Genomic DNA, 7,100 nt, shown 5'->3' on the forward strand with positions numbered 1-7,100 from the left:
AATCTCCCCACCCTGAGGGAGGTGCTGGGCATTCCTGCCTGAACTGGAGGAGAGATAATCTTGGGGTCTTGGGACTTTTTTAACCACTCCTGGGATCCAGAGACTGTGACCACCACTCTCAACCATACTGTGACCACCACTCTTGCCCAGACTGCAACCATCACTCTCACCAACAGGTTTTTCCCCTCTCCTTTTCCTTTGGACTCAGGGGGCCCAACAAACACCACCCTGTTCATGCCCCAGGGTGCTGGGTTATACATTTGGGTTTTGGGGGTTAAAACCAACTGTTTGTCTGTATAATCGTATTTATTGTGTTATTTTATTAAATTGTTATTCTGATTTATAATATCTCCTTTGAGTTGAGTTCATTTCCCCTGCTGGTTTACCTTTAAACCAGCACAAACAGAAACCTGCCCCTTCATTCCAGGGTGCTCCCAAATTCCCACAGGAGCTGCCCAGAGTTCTTTGTTTCTCTCCCCATTTGGATTCTCAGCTCCCAAGGTGTTTGTGAGAGCCCAGCTCCAAACGAGTTGGCTGCTCACCCCCCGTGAAATGATTTTTTTTAAACTCATCTCCATTTTCTGAGGCGGGAGAGGCTCCTCTCCCCTTGTTTGCTGTGCCAGCCAAAGGGATTCCAGGAACAGGGAGATGACTGGGAATGATTGGAGCTCGTTCCACTCTCTCTGCTGGGCTGGGTTTGCAGCATCGATGCAGCTCCTTCGGAATGTTTGTTGGCTTCATCTCCTCCCAGCTAATTACTTGGATATCTTGGTCCTGCCTGAAGCATCAGATAAAAGGGTATAGAATTTGTTAACGACTGGAATTCAATTTGGTTCTGATTCCTCAGCAGGAAAAGTGGAGATGCTGCAGGAAACCAACCCGTGGGTTTTTTCCGTGCTTTCCGAATTTCACATCAATGTTTTCTGGGACAGCAGGAGATGCAACTCCCCCAGTCCCACCCAAACTGAAGACACACCTGGGAGATGTTTTACCAAGGTTATCCCAGAATGGATGAGGTTGGAAGGACCACCTGGAGCTCACCCAGTCCCACCCAGGTCCCCCAGAGCACATCACCCAGGGTTGTGTCACCCCCTGGGTCTCAGGGCCTGGGTGGTGGTGCCATCCTGGCCGTGTTCTCCCAGGATAAAAGAAGTATGAACTGACTTCCAAGGAAAGTTTTTCTGTGTTCCTGAAAAATGTAATGATATTCTCCTCCATTTCATTGCTGCCCAGATGAACTTCTGGTTTCTTTTTTAGTACTGATGGTTGCACCTGAATATTGTCCTCCCTTGGTGTGTGTATGGAGCTTTCTCTTGAGGTTAAAGCACATCAGTGAGGCAACTCTAACTAATTTTATTTTAGTGGTTATTTTCAGTTTTAAGTGTAAAACCCCCTCTTCTTTTATTGGTAATTTACTTAATGGCAAGCTATAGGCAAACTCATTCATATCTAATGTAAATTAAGAGTTTGGTTTAATTTACTGGGAAAGATTGATCTAAACATGGTCTTTTAATCTCATTTAAAAGTATGGGTGTCTTGATCCTGCAGTGGAATCCCCTCACAGACCTGACAACAATAAATCCATCAGTATTGCTTTGTTATGGATTAGGAAACTCTGCACAGTGCCAGGTGTTTGTGGAGCTGCAGGAATCAGAAGGGATTGTCAGCCACTGATAACAGAAATCATGGAATACTTTGGGTTGGAAGGGACCTTAAAGATCATCTCATTCCACCCCTGCCACGGGCAGGGACACCTTCCACCAGCCCAGGTTGTTCCAACCTGGCCTTGGACACTTCCAGGGATCCAGGGGCAGCCACAGCTTCTCTGGGCAACCTGTGCCAGGCTGTGCCACTGGAAGGCTGAGCTGTGGAACCTTCTGAAGCTGGAGAGACTTGTGTCCCAGCACAAACCTGCAGCAAAGCAGGAGGGAAATTTAACTTTGCCCCCAGAGCCACATGTTAATTCCCACCCCATGTTGTTCCTCGGGATCCTCTGGAGCCCTTTGGGACCTCCCAGCTCTCCTGGTTGTATGAGGAGATGCTGAAGCCCAGATGGAGCTGCTCAATTCCCTTGCTGCTGCTCCCAGTGAGACCCAACCACGCTCGTCTCTTGTTTCCAGGAGCTCTCCCAAGGGCTGCTGTGGGACCAGGAGATGCTTCCGACCCCGGAGTCAGGCACGGAATGACCACGGCTCTCCTGGGGGTTGATCAGCTCTGAACATCTGGCTGGGCTGGATCAGTGGGACCTCAGAGGGTTGGAGTGCCACAGACCAGCAGGGTCACGAGCTGGAGACACCAAACTATTCATAGAATCATGGAATCATAGAATCATAGAACCATGGAATCACAGAATCAGCTGGGTTGGAAGAGACCTCTGAGTTCATCCAGTCCAACCCTTGATCCAACCCCGCCGTGGTTCCCAGCCCATGGCACTGATGCCACATCCAGTCTCTGCTTAAAAACCTCCAGGGATGGAGAATCCCCCCCTTCCCTGGGCAGCCCATTCCAATGGCTGAGCACCCTCTCTGCAAAGAAATCCTTCCTAATCTCCAACCTAACCCTCCCCTGGCACAGCTGCAGACCCAGCCCTCTTGTCTTGCTGATGGTTGCCTGGGAAAAGAGACCACCCCCCCCCGGCTCCCCCCTCCTGTCAGGGAGTTGCAGAGAGTGAGGAGGTCTCCCCTGAGCCTCCTCTTCTCCAGGCTGAGCCCCCCCAGCTCCCTCAGCCTCTCCTCACAGCACTTGTGCTCCAGTCCCTTCCCCAGCCTTGTTGCCCTTCTCTGGCCCTGCTCCAGCCCCTCCACATCCTTCCCAAACTGAGGGGTGTCCTCTGAGCCTTCCCAGCACAAACCCTGTCACCCCCCAAGGAAAACCAGCAGAGAGGTTTCCTTTGGAGGCCTCTGCTGTCACTGGAGTGGGACACAGATGGGCCACGCTGTGTCCAGGTTAATTGTCCCTCACTGCAGTGTTTGCTGTTCTCTCAGATTTGAAGAAGCTGCCTTTTGCTGCTGGATATTCCCCCCCTCTGAAGGTCTCCCCACCTCCTTTGGCAGCTCTCACAGGGGTTTTATGGTCCCACAAGCACGAAGGGCTGAAAGGAGCAGGGTTTGCAGTGCCTGGGGGCACCTGGCAGAGGTGAAGCCCCTCATCCTGCACACAGCCAGCCAGTCTGGAAGGACAGAGGCCAACAGAGATTCCCAATATCCCATTCTTTGAGGGGCATCTGTCTCTGCTCTCGATATTTTAGCAATATGTGGGAAGCACTCCTTGCTCTGGTGATGCTGAAATCAAAAATAGACAAGGAGAACAGAGACCTTAATGTAGAAATTCCCATTATCTTTATTGTGTTATTATATTATTATAATTATAGTCTATTACTCCAATCCCAGATTGTTTGCAGTGGTAGGATCTTCACCCTCTCTTTTCTATACTTTATTAATAATGTTTCGATGTTTTGTTTGCAAATGTGGCAAAAACATTGATTTAACCCCCTTAACCACTTCTCTCTGTATTTCTCTACAGCTCTCTAAGAACAAGCAATTAAACCCTTCCATCCCTCCCAGGGCACAATGTTTCTCCCTTTCTACAAATTATTTGGCAAGTCTAAATGTAAACAGATGAAGATGCTTTAATTATCTTCTCCGAGGCTTCCTACAGCTTGTCCCATTCCAGAGAGATGCAGGAAGCCCATTTTGAGAACAGTAACAGAACCAATTAATTTGTGGTTTATTCCTGTTGATTTTTGGGAGCTGCTGGGTCTGGAAAACGCACTGTCACACCCAGAAAACTGGCAGGGAAGTTTTTCTTGTTATTTAGAAGAAATTGTCGGCTAGATGAATATGAAGGCTTGAAAAAAAAAATCCATTAGAGGATTAAAAATTAGTTGGTTATCTCAGTTCTACCTCTGCACTTTGACAGCATTTAAGAGCTGTGGCTTAAATGGAGGAAGACTGAACTTGAAAATGAAATTGTTTATCTACAGACTGAAATTAGAAAATGTTGAGGAATCATTCTAGTTGGAAAGGAAAAAAAATGGAGGCAATTCCCTGCAAAAAAATTCCAATTTTAGAGGCAACAAGGGAGAGCTGGCAGGAACCTCTTCCAACAGCATTTGAGGAGTTGTGTGTTTATGGCAAAGTGGTTTCAAGGCATCACAAAAGATAATCCCAGGGGTTATTTTAGCCTCTAAATGTTTCCAAATCTACATCCCAGCACAAGCCATTGATGGATCTGAGTTGTAAACTGTGCTCCAATCCCTCTCCCTGCATTTCTCTCAATTCCTGAGCAGAGGAGCTGGGAATGGAGGAGATCCAGAGCTGGGAATGGAGGAGATCCAGAGCTGGGAATGGAGGAGATCCAGAGCTGGGAATGGAGGAGATCCAGAGCTGCTGTTGGGGTGGGAGGACATGAAAGGCTGGAGCAGCCCTGCCCCTGAGGGAGCAGAAGAAGGAGCCATTGAGGAGGGATTTATGGTGCACCCACGTCCTTTCAGCAGGAAGAGGTTCCAGTGAACATAAACGCCCTTTATGGTTCTTTAGTGCTTCCAGTCCCTCTTCATCAGGCAGTGTCCTGAAGGGTTGTCCCAGAAAGCTGTGTGGAGAGACTGGGAATCACAGAATCATGGAATCACAGAATCATGGAATCATAGAATCACAGAATCCCAGAATCAGCTGGGTTGGGAGGGACCTCCCAGATCATCCAGTCCAACCCTTGATCCAACCCCGCCGTGGTTCCCAGCCCATGGCACTGATGCCACATCCAGTCTCTGCTTAAAAACCTCCAGGGATGGAGAATCCCCCCCTTCCCTGGGCAGCCCATTCCAATGGCTGAGCACCCTCTCTGCAAAGAAATTCTTCCTAATCTCCAACCTACCCCTCCCCTGGCACAGCTGCAGACCCAGCCCTCTTGTCTTGCTGATGGTTGCCTGGGAAAAGAGACCAACCCCCCCGGCTCCCCCCTCCTGTCAGGGAGTTGCAGAGAGTGAGGAGGTCTCCCCTGAGCCTCCTCTTCTCCAGGCTGAGCCCCCCCAGCTCCCTCAGCCTCTCCTCACAGCACTTGTGCTCCAGTCCCTTCCCCAGCCTTGTTGCCCTTCTCTGGACCTGCTCCAGCCCCTCCAGCCCCCAACATCCTTCCTGAAGGTTTGAGCAGACAGAAAAAGAAGGCAATTGTTTTTTTCCCTTCTCCACCAAACAAGGGTCACTCCCCCATTCTTTTCTATTTTCACATTTTGCCCTCAGACTGCAGTGAGTTCCTTCCCTGGCCACCTCCAGCCCCTTTCTAGGGAGGCCTAATTTGCTTTTTTTGGGTCTGACCTGAAACATTCCAAACTCGAAGAACTTTCCCCTCTGGTTTCAGCCTCTGCCACATGAGGTGCTTCCAACCCGGTTCTGCTGGAGCTGCTCTGGTGGCAATTCAGTGGCTGCAGGGCAGTTTGGATAATTTTGCTGCTGGAGAACAAGAATTAAATTGAGGCATCGGCGATGAAACAAGAAAAATAAACTCTGGTGTCAGAGTCCACCCCGGCCGGGGGGTTTTGCAAACATTCTCACGGAAAGCAAAGCAGAAAGGGAACAAGGAAAACAAACCATCCAGCAGTTGTCCCAGCAGTTTCAGGCCCTGGTTCCTGTGATTCCATGAATGACAGAGAACCAAAAATATTATCTGATGTCTTTTTGAAGTCTGTAATCACATTCAGCTGTGCTCCTCCCAGAGAACACTCTGCCATGTCATTTCTCATGTGGAGGAAATCTCCTCTTTCTGTCACCAGCAGGTATTTTATTTGACTTCCCTGAACTCCGTGTCAGCAGCAGGGAGGCATTTTGTGATCCACAGAAATTCCCAGGAGGAGCTGGTGGCACAGCCAGCGGGAGTTTGGGCAGCAGCAGGAGCAGGGGGGCAACGTGCCCTTCCCATGTCCTGCTGGGGCTTCTGATGACAAGTCCTTGGCATCGTGGGCCACTCCCTGGAGCCAAGAGACCACGGGCAAACTCCACTGCTTCTATTTCTGTGTTTGGAGGGTTGGGATTTTTTTTTTATTATTATTTTTTAAACAATTTCATGCTCTTTTTTCTGATAAAACAAAGCTGCCTTTGTGCCTTTGTAGTCAGGCCTTGCCTTGTTGGCTTTCTAGAATTTTCTCAGCCAGACCTCAGTGCTCACAAGGACATGAGCTACTTTATTTGTCATGAAACAAGAGGAAAAGCACATTTAAAACCCCCTTCCCGTGGCTGTTTTGGAATCAAGGGAACTGTAGGTTAATTCTGAGTCCTGCTGACTGTGTGACAGTAAAATCCTCAAGAATTAACTTCTTTAATAAATTACTGAAATGTGAAAATGATTTGCTGCCATCTCAGAATACCTTGGCATTGCCATATAAAATTTAATAGTAATTCCTTGCACTTTCTGTTCTCTGGATCAGAGGTGCTTTATAAATACAAAAGGACATTTATTTCTGAAGAGCTCAACTTGATGGGTGCAAAGCACCTCGAAGGCTGTAGGACCCTGGGTGCACATTTCTTTTCTATTTGTGGTAGATATTTTCAGGTTCCCTCGTTCCTGGTTTCCCAGTTATTGCCATTTCCACAACATTCCTTCAGTTGTGTGGATCCACCTGATTGTGTGGCCGGGATTTAATTGTGATTTTGTGAACTGGTCTGGTTTTAATAATCAGATCTACTTCGAAGGAGGCTGTGGGCAAGGGCATGGGGTGATGGGACAAGGGGGAATGGCTTTAATAGGAATTCCTTGCACTTTGGGATAGGAATTCCTTGCCAGAGGGCAGGGTTAGGTGGGATATTGGGAAGGAATTCTTGGCTGGGAGGGTGGGGAGGGGCTGGGATGGAATTCCCAAAGAAGCTGTGGCTGCTCCATCCCTGGAAGTGCCCAAGGCCAGGCTGGAGCAACCTGGGCCAGTGGAAGGTGTCCCTGCCCATGGCACTGGATGATCCTTAAAATCCCTTCCAACCCAAACCATTGTGGGATTTTATGGTGCAGACACCAGGAGCTGAAGGGGAGGGGGGTGACAGGAGGAGACAGAGTGGAGATGAGACCCCCCACCCCAAAGAGGAGCAAAAACAGCCAAGGGGAGCAAACAGGTGCCT

The sequence above is a fragment of the Pipra filicauda genome, unplaced genomic scaffold (genome assembly GCF_003945595.2).
Source record: "Pipra filicauda isolate LSUMZ 115617 unplaced genomic scaffold, ASM394559v2 scaffold750_size123803_pilon, whole genome shotgun sequence".
In the NCBI taxonomy this organism is placed as follows: Eukaryota; Metazoa; Chordata; class Aves; order Passeriformes; family Pipridae; genus Pipra; species Pipra filicauda.